The sequence below is a fragment of the Leptidea sinapis genome, chromosome 35 (genome assembly GCF_905404315.1).
Source record: "Leptidea sinapis chromosome 35, ilLepSina1.1, whole genome shotgun sequence".
In the NCBI taxonomy this organism is placed as follows: domain Eukaryota; kingdom Metazoa; phylum Arthropoda; class Insecta; order Lepidoptera; family Pieridae; genus Leptidea; species Leptidea sinapis.
This window is the reverse complement of record NC_066299.1, coordinates 6,640,677-6,658,727: the sequence shown is the minus strand read 5'-3', so window position 1 is coordinate 6,658,727 and position 18,051 is coordinate 6,640,677. Positions and strand designations below refer to the sequence as shown.

The 18,051-nt window shown below is 32.8% G+C and overlaps 1 protein-coding gene across 3 annotated transcripts in view; it reads right to left on the bottom strand.

Moving 5' to 3' along the window:
* The window catches only part of LOC126975257 (cuticle protein 16.5-like), a 351,637-nt gene extending 335,846 nt beyond the window's left edge, over positions 1 to 15,791 (bottom strand). For all 3 annotated transcript variants that reach the window (XM_050823063.1, XM_050823062.1, XM_050823061.1), the window contains exon 1: positions 15,779 to 15,791. The gene's annotated coding sequence lies outside the window, so the exon portion shown is untranslated. The remainder of the gene's footprint in view (positions 1 to 15,778) is intronic.
* Positions 15,792 to 18,051: the final 2,260 nt, after the last annotated feature.

Here is an 18,051-nt window from a genome sequence, read left to right as displayed (position 1 = left end):
TTATATAAAACAAGTCAGACCTGAGAAAAACACTCCAAAATTCTGAATACGAGATTCTTTTGACTATTATTTGTTCTTAGAAATGTTAACATTTTCTTTGATTTTTTTTTAGAGAAATGTGACAAAACGACAAAAACAAGTAAGCCGTTGCCCTGCTCATTACAAAAAAGTATCGCTTAGGATTCTGGATGCACATAAGATAACAAGATGCATCAACGATACGTCATTGGACCGGTTGGCTCAGTTGGAAGAGCCCTCACACGGAACGCGAGAAGTTGCGGCTCCGAGTCCCGCATCGTTTATAAATTTTATTAATTTATGTTAAGTTTCATTTGCCCAGAAATTTCACTAGGTACAATAATACTTGTACACTAACTAACATAAACTAGTAAATTTACCTTAAATGACGATATTAGGTGAATTCAAATTGAAATATTTTTATTCAAAATAGTATATTAAATCACTTATTGAACGTCATAAACTACCACCCATTCAAAAATGTATATCTCAGACCTGAAGCAGAATGTGAATAATGCTTTGGTATTACTGCTTCAAAGAAAACACAGAAAAACCGGCTGTGCTGGCCTTCATCCAATGCAATATAGTCTCCCACTGTTTATTTTATAGCAGTTATAAAAAACAAATTCAAATTTATTTTTTATAACTGCTTTAAGTATCTTAATTATATATTAATTCATTTATCGATTATTAGATTTTTTATGACAATTAGCGACGAGACGAGGAGGATGTCAACTGATGGTAATTAATACGCTCTGACAATGAAGCAGCAGCTATGGATTGTTGAAATACCCAAAAATTGTGAGTGGCACTACAATTACGGTCGTCATATTGAGACATAGGATGTTAAGTCTCTTTTGCCCAGTAATTTCACTAGCTACGGCGCCCTTCAGACTTAAACACAACAATGCTTACACATTACTGTTTCACGGCAGAAAAAAACGCCGCTATTGTACCCATAATCTAGCGGGCATCTTGTGCAAACAAGCCTACCACTGGTAAAAGCCCTAAGTCACCTCTTACGATACCTTTCAGACTTCCCTATTCTCTTCATGTCCCGTGGTAGCGCAGATTTTTGACAAGTCTGAAATAGTTTCCTTTTTCGTCTAAACTCACCGGCATACCGAAGATTCCATTTCGGTTTCGAAAGAAAGTACTGTTTTGGTTGAACACTTATATAAAACTAGCTGACCCGGCAAACGTTGTTTTGCCATATAAAGTATAATTCACGCGATAGTTTTATAAGTAATAAAATATTGCCTATATTATAGCCTGTACATCATTTTGTTCTATTGTCAATAGTTTTTGCAGCGCACGCAAAAATTGGTTTTCGATTTTACACCTTGTGTTACAAAATATCAATTTTATTACGGATCCCTAATTTTGAAAAAAAAAACATAGCCTGTAGCCCTCCTCGATAAATGGACTACCCAACACTGAAAGAATCATTCAAATCGGACCAGTAATACCAGAGATTAGCGCGTTCAAACAAACAAACAAACACTGCAGCCTTATAATATTAGTATAGATTAGAAATCGCGTTAATAGAGCACTCTTCTGTAGCACGAAAATCGTATTCATATGGCTGCAGATAAATCTTATTTTTATTTTATAATATTTTGGCAATATACTGGAGACGAAGAAGGAATAACAAACCACTGGACTGCTACGACGATATTCACGTAGTTGTAATATTTCTCAGTAAGCCGACGAGACAACGTGAAACTAATTATACCACTGTAATACCACAATAATTTAGGGATAAACCAGGATTTAATTAACATACGGTTCACAAATATACGCGGACATTATACTTAGTCTGGTCATAAATACAGTTACAATTAAAAACAAACATAATATTACATTTGAATTTGGAATCTGTATTGTGTTTTCTTATTTTGGCGCCAATGCATTGTACAATAATTTGCGATATTAAAATGGAGTGGGGCGATAAAGAGAATCGAATCGCTGTGATTGCATTATCGTTGATAAATCTTGTATATTATGTCTTGTTCAACTCTCAGGTTGCGCCGTCGAAGATTTCAAGACATATTGAAGTTCCGAGTTAAATAATAGGATGTTTTATTCTAAGATTCTTCAAATATATTTTCCAATGAACTATTTAATAAGTGAAATAAATGACTTTTACAGTTTTAAGATGTCGTTCAGCGGCGATAGCTCGTAAAGTTCAACACCTCTTCGTAATGTTCTATTGGTACGTTTCATTTATAGTTCTCTGGGCTATAAATTTGATATCACAAGACGTGGGAACGTCATTCGTTAGAAATGAACTTCAGTCCCGCATTCAATTTGTAATAATATTTAATAACTTCTTACTTTACTCAGCACTACGTACTTTAATCAGGTTTACTATTTAAGAATGTAAGCTTTAATTATTTATTTATTAGGTTTATTTACAATCACTTACAATAATACACACAAATATAAAAAGTAGAACTGAAAACTAGGAACTAAATGTTGTGATTACTTACAAATAAGCTTGCACAGAATTAATTAATCTTAGGTATTATATAGAATAAGTTAAGAATTAACTGTTTTTTTTTAAATTAATAAATGATTAGGTTGCTATATATTAACAGTAACATTAATATTCAAATTTTAACATTATTAAAGATTACCAATGTTGGTGGAAATGGTCTTGCGGAATAGGCGAAGGAATCAGCAAATATGTCAATATCAGCTACGCTATAAGAATGTAAAATTATAAATAACCGTAGGACTTGGGAATTGGTACGTGGAATTCAAATTTTCAAATTCAAAAACACTTTTTTCATGTAGGTCACGGAAATGACACTTATGAATGTCAAAAAAGATAATGTTTCTTATTGAATTTACCGCTACTTCGTAAAAGGTTGAGCTAATGAGAAGAAGTAGCAAGAAACTCATTGCCACTCTTTTAAGTCAAGATGTACAATTTAATTGTTTTACAAATTATTTCAATAACAACATATGCAAAGTGACGCAACAAAAACACTCAGACGTCAAAAACTGAAGGGCTTACACGTAAGTCAAAAAATCTAAATTAATACGCATCAATCCACACATACCGTAAATAAATAGAGGCGTTATGTGAGCATTTCATAAAATAAAATATATAATAATTTTAACTTTAAAGGAAATAATAATAATAAAAAACACATCAAGCAGACCTCCCGGTAACTAGATCATCCACCCACCACGAGTAGCACCCGTTCACGAGCATGACGCATGGACCAGCCATCGCCTCCCTCGACCATATTTTAGAGAAAGGAACGACCCGCCCCACGTCGCCGCCACAAGCAGTGGTATTTAAGCAAGCATGACGATGCCTGTCACGAGATGGCAATTCTACGAGAAATTAATTTATTTTACGTATATCAAAGAGAGTAATATCAACACAAGATATGATATAACTTGTAAAGACGAGCGTGAAATAAAAAAAAATGCGTTTTCTTGATAAGATCAGTATTTCGCTACAAATTATCCGCGTTAATAATGAAAGTAGTTTTATTTTAATCGCTACATCCATTTCTAAGTTACATATTATTATTATATATTATATATACAAGAATCGATCATTTAATAATAAAAGATTGATACTTAATAGATATATTTTAAGTAGATACATATACATACAATTATTTGAGTGTTATTTATGAAGTGGGGTTCACATCATGCAGAAAATAATGCAATAAATGACATACTGCTGACGTGATGACAAGTCTCATTGTTTGTGCTAACTATTCATCAAAGTTATTGTAATCACCCAATGGAAAAACGATATATTATGTGTTATGAATGTACTTATATTATAGAAGTGTAATAAAAAACAAATATTTGCTAGTTTAAATAGTGGTAGCAAGATGCTTATATATTTTTATAACGTTAAAAAAAATCGTCACCTTTTTGCTCTTAATAGTGATTTTCATTATTATAACACTAGAAATAAGGTATTGCTTGTAACTAATTCTAATAGGCTTCATAAGATACATAATAGCTTTAAGGGTAAATGTATACACTTCTATAATAAAGTCCCAGCCTCTGTTCAGGCATTATCTATAAATAAATTTAAATGTTTTATAAAAAAAATGGCTCTGTCGTAAATCCTTTTACTCCACTGCTAAATATCTAAATGATCGGACAGCCTGGGACTAGATTGTGATTATTTTATAGCGATAGAAATGACTGTACAATATTGTATATTTTGATTGAAAAGAGCGCAAAAAAAGAATGCTGGGAGAGTTTCTTGCGCCGCTTCTTCTCTTCAGAGAGCATTTGTTTCCGAAGTGGTAGTAGTATCTAGTAGTTATTAGAAATGACATCAAAATGAATTCTAAATGAATCAATTTTGAGAAAATAAATGCCTTTTATGCCTGTTATAGGAACAATGACAATATCTATTCATATATCACTTTTAAGTATATAATACTATAAAAAATGCACAAAACATATATTATGTTGTGAAATTCAGAAGAATTATTTATAAAAAAAATTGTGGTAAAGGCTACTTTAACATAAATGACTTTCTTAATGATGAAACACTTAAGGAATAGAGCGACTATATGGTTAGATTTATAAGTATAAATGGCCCCATGAGTTTCCTGAGCCGTATCTTTTCTAATGGGTTGGTTTGTAGATTTCAATCTTTATAATCAATAACGATAATTAAGATAATTTATACGTTCAGACAGAGCCACTTGTTGCTAGATAGCCGATGAAAACAGGCCAGCTTTATTACTTTAGTGTGCGCGACAAGCTACGTATTACACTCGCGATTTACATGTTACTTTGTGTCACTAACACAATGTTTGTTTAAGATAGAGGTTAACTCTTAATCTCAATTTTTGTAGACGTTTTACACAGTTTATCTAGACGTGTAAACGATCTTAAATTTCTACAACAACAACAATAAGTGTTTTTAAAATCCTCTTTTGATGAATAAATATCTACATATCTTAAATTGAACAGAATATTGACGATTCAGTTCATTTAAAAAAAATACTGGAGATGAAGAAGGAATAACAAACCACTGGACTGCTACGACGATATTCACGTAGTTGTAATATTTCTCAGTAAGCCGACGAGACAACGTGAAACTAATTATACCACTGTAATACCACAATAATTTAGGGATAAACCAGGATTTAATTAACATACGGTTCACAAATATACGCGGACATTATACTTAGTCTGGTCATAAATACAGTTACAATTAAAAACAAACATAATATTACATTTGAATTTGGAATCTGTATTGTGTTTTCTTATTTTGGCGCCAATGCATTGTACAATAATTTGCGATATTAAAATGGAGTGGGGCGATAAAGAGAATCGAATCGCTGTGATTGCATTATCGTTGATAAATCTTGTATATTATGTCTTGTTCAACTCTCAGGTTGCGCCGTCGAAGATTTCAAGACATATTGAAGTTCCGAGTTAAATAATAGGATGTTTTATTCTAAGATTCTTCAAATATATTTTCCAATGAACTATTTAATAAGTGAAATAAATGACTTTTACAGTTTTAAGATGTCGTTCAGCGGCGATAGCTCGTAAAGTTCAACACCTCCTCTTCGTAATGTTCTATTGGTACGTTTCATTTATAGTTCTCTGGGCTATAAATTTGATATCACAAGACGTGGGAACGTCATTCGTTAGAAATGAACTTCAGTCCCGCATTCAATTTGTAATAATATTTGATAACCTCTTACTTTACTCAGCACTACGTACCTTAATCAGGTTTACTATTTAAGAATGTAAGCTTTAATTATTTATTTATTAGGTTTATTTACAATCACTTACAATAATACACACAAATATAAAAAGTAGAACTAAAAACTAGGAACTAAATGTTGTGATTACTTACAAATAAGCATGCACAGAATTAATTAATTTTAGGTATTATATAGAATAAGTTAAGAATTAAACTGTTTTTTTTTAAATTAATAAATGATTAGGTTGCTATATATTAACAGTAACATTAATATTCCAATTTTAACATTATTAAAGATTACCAATGTTGGTGGAAATGGTCTTGCGGAATAGGCGAAGGAATCAGCAAATATGTCAATATCAGCTACGCTATAAGAATGTAAAATTATAAATAACCGTAGGACTTGGGAATTGGTACGTGGAATTCAAATTTTCAAATTCAAAAACACTTTTTTCACGTAGGTCACGGAAATGACACTTATGAATGTCAAAAAAGATAATGTTTCTTATTGAATTTACCGCTACTAAGTAAAAGGTTGAGCTAATGAGAAGAAGTAGCAAGAAACTCATTGCCACTCTTTTAAGTCAAGATGTACAATTTAATTGTTTTACAAATTATTTCAATTACAACATATGCAAAGTGACGCAACAAAAACACTCAGACGTCAAAAACTGAAGGGCTTACACGTAAGTCAAAAAATGTAAATTAATACTTATATACACAAGGGTTATTCAGTATAGTAGATGCATCAATCCACACATACCGTAAATAAATAGAGGCGTTATGTGAACATTTCATAAAATAAAATATATAATAATTTTAACTTTAAAGGAAATAATAATAATAAAAAACACATCAAGCAGACCTCCCGGTAACTAGATCATCCAGCCACCACGAGTAGCACCCGTTCACGAGCATGACGCATGGACCAGCCATCGCCTCCCTCGACCATATTTTAGAGAAAGGAACGACCCGCCCAACGTCGCCGCCACAAGCAGTGGTATTTAAGCAAGCATGACGATGCCTGTCACGAGAAATCTTAGTGGTACTCTTATACAAAATTTATTTGGCAATTCTACGAGAAATTAATTTATTTTACGTATATCAAAGAGAGTAATATCAACACAAGATATGATATAACTTGTAAAGACGAGCGTGAAATTAAAAAAAATGCGTTTTCTTGATAAGATCAGTATTTCGCTCCAAATAATCCGCGTTAATAATGAAAGTAGTTTTATTTTAATCGCTACATCAATTTCCAAGTTACATATTATTATTATATATTATATATACAAGAATCGATCATTTAATAATAAAAGATTGATATTTAATATATATATTTTAAGTAGATACATATAAATACAATTATTTTGGTGTTATTTATGAAGTGGGGTTCACATCATGCAGAAAATAATGCAATAAATGACATACTGCTGACGTGATGACAAGTCTCATTGTGCGTGCTAACTAGTGTTATGAATGTACTTATATTATAGATGTGTAATAAAAAACAAATATTTGCGAGTTTAAATAGTGGTAGCAAGATGCTTATATATTTTTATAACGTTAAAAAAATCGTCACCTTTTTGCTTTTAATAGTGATTTTCATTATTATAACACTAGAAATAAGGGATTGCTTGTAACTAATTCTAACAGGCTTCATAAGATACATAATAGCTTTAAGGGTAAATGTATACACTTCTATAATAAAGTCCCAGCCTCTGTTCAGGCATTATCTATAAATAAATTTAAATGTTTTATAAAAAAAATTACTCTGTCGTAAATCCTTTTATTCCACTGCTAAATATCTAAATGATAGGACAGCCTGGGACTAGATTGTGATTATTTTATAGCGATAGAAATGACTGTACAATATTGTATATTTTGATTGAAAAGAGCGCAAAAAAAGAATGCTGGGAGAGTTTCTTGCGCCGCTTCTTCTCTTCAGAGAGCATTTGTTTCCGAAGCGGTAGTAGTATCTAGTAGTTATTAGAAATGACATCAAAATAAATTCTAAATGAATCAATTTTGAGAAAATAAATGCCTTTTATGCCTGTTATAGGAACAATGACAATATCTATTCATATATCACTTTTAAGTATATAATACTATAAAAAATGCACAAAACATATATTATGTTGTGAAATTCAGAAGAATTATTTATAAAAAAAATTGTGGTAAAGGCTACTTTAACATAAATGACTTTCTTAATGATGAAACACTTAAGGAATAGAGCGACTATATATAAATCTAACCATATGGTTAGATTTATAAGTATAAGTGGCCCCATAAGTTTCCTGAGCCGTATCTTTTCTAATAGGTTGGTTTGTAGATTTCAATATTTATAATCAATAACGATAATTAAGATAATTTATACGTTCAGACAGAGCCACTTACTGCTAGATAGCCGATGAAAACAGGCCAGCTTTATTCCTTTAGTGTGCGCGACAAGCTACGTATTACACTCGCGATTTACATGTTACTTTTTGTTAGTGAGTTTGTTTAAGATAGAGGTTAACTCCTAATCTCAAATTTTGTAGACGTTTTCACAGTTTATCTAGACGTGTAAACGATCTTAAATTTCTACAATAACAACAATAAGTGGTTTTAAAATCCTCTTTTGATGAATAAATATCTACATATCTTAAGAAATCTAATCCATTTTAAAATTTATGTTTTAGCCCGTAGCGGTACTACAATTTATTTAAATTAAAAAAAAGTACTCTAATCTGTTTATAAATTTGGATCACATAGCTTGTAGAAACCGAAATCAATGCAAATCTATATATATGAAAATGAATTGCTGTTCGTTAGTCTCGCTAAAACTAGAGAACGGCTGGACAAATTTGGCTAATTTTGGTCTGCCATTATTTGTGGAAATCCAGAGAAGGTTAGGAGTTGAATAAATATGAAAATGCTCGGGATAAAATAAATCAATAGTTTTGTTTTTCCTTTGATGCCCCCTGATGATGATGAGAATAGTTTCAAATGAATAACTAATTAGAATTTTATATTTTTCTAAGTTTCTCAGGAGGTAAAAAATAAACTTGAACTTAATTTTAGCTCACTATAGTTGAGAGATTAACTACAGTTGCTAACTTTCTATCAGATTATTTTTATGTTATGATAAATTATTAGTTTTGTCACAAATAAAATTTCTGAACCTAACCATAATATTTGACATATTTTGACAATCAACTGTATGTAGATTGATAAATCTTAAATTATTAAATTCATAAAAAACAGTATTTTATTAATTATGTACAGAAGAACGTCTGTCGGGTCAGCTAGTATTAAATATAATTATGTATTTCATGATCTGTTATAAAAATATGACAGCAAGTATAACACCAACGTAATTAAGCTTAATTCGTTAGCTCGAATAAATGAAAAGGCCCATTTATGAAATCTGAAAAACGAAACTTTTTAACACTTCTATAAAATTTTAATGAAGCATGAAAGTACATCTGTACAACTTTTTATTTTATTACACAGCGGGAATATTTTAATGTTGTAATATAATTTTTTTGACGATTCGTTTATTCCAGTCATGGTTAGTGAAACTGAGACACTTAGATCATCGAATCCAGGTAGGTGCAAACATTCGTATGATGTATATGTATGTGTGTTTTTTCCGTGTCATAGATATGAATATTATGTATGTGCTATTTAATATTTCATTATTTTGAAACCACAGTACAGGTGGTGCCTAATTTGTGGCAAGATATTCAAACTCAAATTTAAATATTTTTTATTCAAAATAGGTACTTATTGAATGTCAAAAATACGAAAAAAACTACCACCCATTCGAAATAGTGTGCCTTACACTTAAGAAGAACGGGCGCAAGAAACTCAGCGGGCTTGTTTTTTAAAATATGGATTACAATGTAATATTCGTTCATAAAATATTGGCACGAGAGTGGGTCAGGGATTGTAAATAATACTACGCTTATAGGAACGAGTCTTTATTTGCGTTCACTTGGGACTGAACTTGCACTTCGCCGGTCTGCCGCTGTTCCTCTTATGGGCAGCGGTACCTTCAACGCGTCACACCGCACCGAACACTTAGTCTCTTCTCCTTCTTGGAACACTTCCACTTTTCACTACTTCTTCTTTTCTTCTTCTTCTTCCTTACACTTTCGAGTCAGAACTAGAACTGCCGTAGGCCACGCTTAGTGCGGCTTATATACCCCCGGATCTGTTCTATTTTCAAAATGATTCTCCCACTCCACCTTTAAATTAAAATTGTACTAGAAAATTCTTTTAACTATTTTTATCGTGCTTACACATTTTTCATCCCTTTTTTTCTGTTCGATTTGATCCTGAACTTAATAGAAATTTCCATTAACTTTACAAAACCCAAAAAATTACATACACTGGTAGGTGTTTCGAACCTGGGTCTACAGCGTCTAAAGTAAACCCTTTTACGCTAAAGGTACGAGTATTCTGACGGAGCTGTTGAAATTATCAATGTGTTGAAGTTTGACAACTCTCGTCATGTACGTTGCTGCACGATATGACGTTTGACAACTCTCGTCATATACGTTGAAGCGTTGCTACGCGACAATATTCATAATTAAATAGCCTGAAGTTGTTGTCTCCATTCCCTGTCTGTGGTATTATTAAGAAAATCATTTATGTTATAATAACCCATACCACCCAAACGTTTTAACTTTTCTTTTGAATTTCGTAACACATTTGCTTTGTACATTTTCTGGGATCATGTTGTAAAAGCATATTATACATCGTAAGGTCTGTAAAAGAAGATTAAACAGTTAAAAAGTTTTAATTATTTATAATACTTAACAATTTTAATATATATTTCCTTTGACCAGTGCGGGCGTAAGTTCGCTCTATAAAATACTTGTAAATAAATATGTTATAAGCATAGAATGCAGGATAATTGTGTCACCCACAAAGTGAAGCCGTTTAGCCATCAAGCACCAATATTTTTGTTTGCGTAAGCAAGCACTAATTGTGTATCGATTTGAAGGGTGCCGTGGCTGATGAAATTACTGGGCTTAACATCTTATTTTTCAAGGTGACGAGCGCGATTACAGTGCCGTCCATAATTTTGAGTTTTTCAGGAAACTTAAGCGGCACTCTATTTTAGTGAGCAGGTCGCAACACTAACCATTAGGTGAAATTCTTGCTTGTCTTGTAAAAAGATTGCTGTAGATATCTCTTCTGCGAAATTAGGAAATCTGAGGCTTAAACATTTTGTGTAGCTTGAATAGGCTGCAGACTGAAATTTGATATTTTTTATTCTTATTTAATTATTATTGTTATTACTTAATGATTCTTTCACGCATTTTAGGAAACAGTCGGGCTGGCGGATAGCGCATTACGAGGTATTCATTAGCGTCTTTATATAAAACCATCATAATCATCTTTGGCAAACCGCGATTAAAAGATTTTTTGGATATATTTCGTTCTCCGTATGACGCCTCACTCCTTTCAAGAAACATAATGGGCTTCATTTTTTATTAATATAAATTTTATAACAAGTAAATTAAATCAAGAAACAGACGGGATGGATTAGAGGAAATTTGAATAGATTATAAATAAAAAAATAAATAAAAAACACCCACTGAATTTGTAATCATTTGAATTTCACAACAAATCAATTTAATTTATTTTGTGGTATGCTGTTGTTGAAACCTGTATTTCAAACAACAAAAGTAAGTAACAACAAATATTTTCGTTATGACTTCATTTGTCAAGTCAAATTCCTTCTCTATCAGAATACTTCTTAAATTACGAGAGCTGTTTTTAATGACACCAAGAAATCACTAATAATTAATTTTACTATCAAGTTATCCATAAATCTGAAACAAAATATACCAGTCCATCACACATTTTATGCAACAAAAATTTTTCGAATGAATTTAATTGGATGCGATTTAAAAGGGCTCTTCCATTGGCTGCCAATCAAAGGACGCTTGATTGATATGAAAGCGATTCGATATAGCAATACGAGTATTCTTACAGTTTCCTACCAATTTGTAATGAAGTTAAGCAAAATTTTAGAGAACCGCGGTGATTGCGCCGTCTTGATTGTCTATTCTCTTAGTTGTTGTGGCTAACTAGAGTGCAGATATTTCCTGTACTAATAGAGATATACCTATAGACAACAGATGCATTTGTATCTGATTGGCTAATCTAATGCCAATTGACTTGAGCGTCAGTTAATAACCGAGCACCGGCACAGTTCGCTTGCATATTCATTCATCAGTGGTCAACGGCCTAATCGCATCGCATCAAAGTGCTCGGTGTAACGCACTTCATTCACCAAACGCAGAGCAAACATACACCCAAAGAGTATTATAATTTATAGGGAAAAGAGAGCCCTCTCTACGGGCTCAACAAACTTAGCCCTCCTAAAAAAAATTTTTTTCTATTCTTGAATTTTCAATATCGCATATCGTTAGTTCGTAGTTTGTTCTTAATTGTTCGCTATAAATAATTGTTTGTTCTTTTGTTGTTTATTTAAAATCAATTAATTAAAAATGGGGGGAAACGGCTACTATTTGGTTCTGGCACTCGCCGGCCGATGCCGCGGCACGCTACGCTCGGCTCGTGCGTTGTTTTAACTGTTCTAACATTACCTAACCTAACCAATTTTTATGAATTGCAAATTTAAAATAAAATCGAGAAAAAACAAATGTTTATAGAGAACAATCAAGAACAAATGGCGAACTAACGATGTAATAAAAAATAAATAAATAATAATAATAATAATCTGGGGGGCTAACTTTCTTAAGCTCTCTCCGTGGAGAGATTGCGTGCATTATGAGCTGTCTATTTGAAAACTAGCGCCATCTGGAGATTGACCCCAAAAATAACTATATATAAGCTCGAATTTATAAAATTTATATTTAATGTTGTGACGCAACTAAATAACTAACTCTATTTTTTAATGTAGGTATTGCAATTTTTAACATGTTGAAATTGCGCGTAGAGTTAGTTATTTAATTTTGTCACAACATAGAACATAAAGGATAGATTTAGTAGTGTAAATATGCAAAATGGAACACGAGAGCTACATACATGCGCAAACGCTAGAAGTAGCCGCCATTTTATGACCAGTGGGCAGTGACAAGTTTCACTCAACAGTTGAAAGGTTTCAAAGCGAGTGACAGCTGACAAAGCTTTCATTTTCGGGCCAACTAACAGATGGCACTACAGTCTTCTGAAAACGTCACTTTAAGGCGTCTGTCCCACCCCTGCATACACCTTAGCACCAGGAGTTCCTAGAGGATTATCGTGGGCCCCCTGCTAGAGACCATCTCTACCTCCGAGGCTCAGGTATGTATGTCTATTGTTTAGCCATCACTAATTTTCATTTTTAATATTATATGTTTTTCTACGCACGCGCACTCGCTTATACACACGTGGCATGTAATTCGTTCACAACACTTAATTAATCCTGTCTAAGTATCACATCGAATTAATTATTGCCAAGTAAATTAGTAACGCAAATTAAGAGTATTTTGATATTTTCAAACCAACATCAAAATGATCTGCCCCTTCCATGTTGTAACTCACTTCATCGTTTTTCAAGTAGTGCTTCAGTTAAAATAAATACGGTTCAATAAATCAGGTCGGTACTTTACCTGATATTTTCATTTTAAACTAAATTACGCTGTACATCCCTCAAACATCGAAACCAATACTTAATTTGTAGAGCATTCTGGTCAATAAAAATTGAAAGGCCTTGCTTGATTATTCCATTAAATAATCTAGATTTAGATTATAAATGTATGTTCATTTAATAAAAGATATTGTTATGTAATTGATACAACTTACTCTAAAAATACTACACATACATACATTTAAAAAAAATTACAAATTGTTTAGACTTGAAGGAGCGACATCTCAAGTCAATTTCCTAATATGCAAATATTGGGGTTAAGCAGGTAAAGTAGATGATGTAGATGAAGCCACAACCAGTGAGTTCAACAAGACATACAAGATTAGTAAACGATACTTACTCGAACGGTTGGCTCAGTGGAAGAGCGCTCATACGGAACGCGACAGGTTGCGGGTTCGAGTTCCGCATCGTTCATAAGTTTTAATTTCAAATGAATCACTTAAAAAAATAACAAATTGTTTACATCTAAAATTACTTACAATTGAAATGCCTGCCGCGCTTTTGTGATTTCTTTCACTTATGGCTTATTTGTAATCGATTATCACGAGCGGTGACGATAACTTAAAATACAATTATTTGGTAGGGATTTTTGCCCAGAATATATAAACATCCCATAGTGAACATAAACATTCATTCATATTACACTCTTCAAAAAGCTAGCTTAACCCAGCCACGCTTCATCGTGGATTTATTTTAATGAAAATAAGGAACAAGACGAGCAGGACGTTCATCTGATGGTATTTGATACGCTTTTACCCATTACAATCCAGTGCCACTCAGGATTCTTGAAAAACCCAAAAATTCTGAGCAGTACTTCGATTGCGATCGTCACCTTGAAACATAATTCAAATTCAAATTTTTATTCAAAATGGGATTCAAAATCACTTATTGAACGTCAAAAACTACCACCCATTCAATAGAGACTGCCTCAGACCTGAGAAGAATGGGCGCAAGAAACTCAGCGGGATTTTTTTTTAAATATAAAAATATGGATTACAATGTGATATCGTACAATAAATTTTTATAATTGAAGAGCCTGAGGGTGTTCACTTTATTCCCAGTCCGTGGTGTCATTAAGAAAATCGTTTATGCTATACTTACCTATGCCACGCCACACAAACGTTTTTTAACAATTATTTTAAATTTCGTAACACATTTGTTTTGTACATTTTCTGGGATCATATTGTAGAAACATATACATCAAAAACAAACAACCCAACATTACAAGTTTGTTTGTTCCTCGTGTTAACATTATGAATGACACAGTTTCTAGAAAATTCCTCAATGTGCTTATGAACATACAGAACATTATCAAAATCAAATCAACAGTCAAAATGTTTATTTCCTTAAATTTTTTCTCTTAATGATTCTTTAGGACCTAGGTTAATAAGATATAAAGTCTATACATAAGATGTAAAGTCTAATTTGCCCAGTAATTTCACTAGCACGGCGCCCTTTATACCAAAATACAGTAATGTTTACATATTACTGCTTTACGGCAGAAATAGGCACCGTTGTGGTACCCATAATCTAGCTGGCTTCCTGTGCAAAGGAGCCTCCCACTGGTAAATCTTGGGATTTTCATAGTGCCTCTAATTTGTGACATTATTAATCAAAATACATAATGTAAAAATATCCTCTTGGTTTAATAAAATAGCTAAACTATAAAGCGGAAATAGTTGAAGTGCAATGTTATCTTAAAATCTCAATATTTTTTTTATTTCACTTTGGCTATGCCTTTTCATAACTGCGATTAATAAGATGGCAAAGTTTCATTGCCATCGGATGAACGGCAAAAAAACAACCAGAGATTAATAATTTTGTTAAGATAATATCCTGATAAGCATATTAATACTGTGGCACAACATATTTTTGCATAGGCACACTATTTATATGTCTAGATAGGCTGTGACAGCTGTGGAAACCAAAGAGGATGTAAATACTACATAATAAAAGGCAAGACTGCCAAAGTAAAAATTGAAATTCAATTTAGTATGAAAAGTACATACGTACGTACGTCATTTGACATTAGTTAGAAATAGTAGTAAGTACAGTATCGCGATTGACCACGAAGTATAATCGGGCTGTGTTTGAAAGCGAATAGTTGCTTAAAACGTAGTTAATCTCCTTTTTTTTTACAAGATTATAGCCGTCATCTGTCAATCTGTCAATGACTGCGCATTTTATACAATCGAGTGAATCTTTTTTTTAGAGAGTTTCGCTCTATTTTTAAAACCTCTATTTTGATTCATGCAAATCGCGAATGTAAGACGTAGCTTGTCACGCACACTAAAGTAATAAAACTGGCCTGTTTTTAACGGTTGTATAAGTAAGCAAGAGGCTCTATCTATACGTATATATTATCTAAGGCACACTATTATCACAGGAACAATAGATCGGAAGAGCGACAAATATAGGTATATTTCCATTATCATACAATAATTTTCTTTAACAATAATTTTTAAAGCTAAAGTCCAGTCTAGTCTAATGTTAGTATTTGACTATTATACCCATCATAGTCATCCTGGACAATCATTTTGTTTACAGGTAACTTATATTGAAGTGCACTTGTGCAATCGTTCTTCCCTTCGTTTGGTACGCTGCTATATGATGAAGTATTGGAACATAAACTTGTAATTCAGTCTAGGCCGTACTCATCCTCCTTCAAAACTAAACTAAGTTGGAATTCAAAGCAAAATAAATATAAAAAATCTTTATTTACAAAAGAAAAATCATCATAAAATTTAAATAAAGGTTTACAATGGACCCCACACTAAGCCTTCTTAAACTTCTTAAACTAAATTAACAAACATGATTGCACCGATGAACTGTTGAGAGGAATGTTACAACTTTTTAAATGAAATAAAAGAATAAAGACATAATTTACATTGAGAAAAGTAATATAATATTAATAATAAAAGTTAAACGTTAAAACATTTTAGTTATTTGTGTGTATATTTATTGTGTGTAATAAAAACAATTTTTTAAATGAAAATAAGGGAAGAGACGAGTAAGACAAGTGATGATAATTGATACGCCCTACCCATTACAATGCAGTGCCGCTCAGGATTCTTAAAAAATCGCTCGTTGCGCACGTCATCTTGAGACATTAGATGTTAAGTCTCATTTGCCCAAAAATTTCACTAGTTACGGCACCCTTCAGACTGAAACACAGTAATGCTTAAGCATTACTGCTTCACAGCAGAAATAGGCGCTGTTGTGGTACCCATAATCTAGCCGGCTGTGCAAAGGAGCCCCACTGGTGAAAATGATTTAATTCCTTATTCATAATGTTACATGCTTTAACGTAAAACGATATGTTATTTATTATTTCCCAAAAATATTATTATTTCAGTACTCAGGTTTTTGGCACTGAAATTGTGAGGAAGGAAACTTGTGGAAAGGAAGTCCATCATATAAGTGATATATATATATCAGATATTATAGCAAACATGAACATCCTTCCCCGCCGGATGGAAACGTATTTCCTTTAGAGGAGAGGGAAATAGTAAATAAATAAGCAATTGTAGAAACGAGGTTATAGCAAGTTTATGAGAATTAATAAACGGTTTGTTTGTCGGATAAATACAACATATTAAAATCCTTCCTGACCCGACCCATATGCATTCTAATATCTACCTACAAGCTTTAAGGCCAGTCTATTATCTCATTTGCAAAGCCAGTCTCGTGCCAGTTGCAATCTTTATTGTTTCAATTTATCTGCACTTTGACTGGATTGACTTATACGTAGACGTGCAGGTTCGGTTTTAGGTCGTTCAGAATAATGTGCACATTTATTTCTATTCAAACACGAACGCATGCAGATACATTCAGTTATTATTTTCAGAAAGCTATGTACATTAGTTTTATCTTGTACGAGAGATCGTAACAGACCTTTAGTTTATCTACTTCAGTTCGGTTTAGTGTGAGAAATCCAATTATAACCCAGCAGTAAATTATTTTCCACGTCATTTTCTATTCTTTGTATTCCTTTTAAAATTTAAATATGTGTTCCGGACCACTTGTCTATGCTTTTCATTTCTTCGTCGAGGTATTAGTAAATAACGAATGAATTTCCTATAATTGGTAAATTATTGAAGCGATTCGATCATATTTGTTTTCTTGCGTGGCTGTATTCCAAATCGTATTGTAAGTAATGGGTACCTAGGTAACACTGAAAATGTTAAGAAAATGAAAAACGGCTTAATGTAGAAAGTTGCCAATACTTTTATTGTTTTTCGAAGTAATCTCCGTTGCTCTCTACACATCGTCGCATTCGATGGAACCACTGAGAAAAGCAGTGGGCCCATTCTTCCTTAGGGATCTCTTCTATGGCATTTTCGCACGCTCTCACCGCATCTTCAGGGCTCGTAAAGCGAATACCTCGAATTTTATCTTTATCTCTTGGGAATAAACAAAAGTTGCAGGGTGCCAGGTCAGGACTGTATGGCGGATGACTCATTATCTCGACACCTGTCATATTCAAATAGTCAACAGTCCGTTTTGCGGAGTGCGCTGAATAATTGTCGTGGTGAAGGAGGATCCTGCTTTGAGGGCGCTGCTGTCAAATTTTTTCCAAGACAACAGGCAAACAGCGATTGACATACCAGTCTGCAGTAACTGTCCTTCCATCTTCTAGCACAACTGTCGCGAAATGATCTTTCCT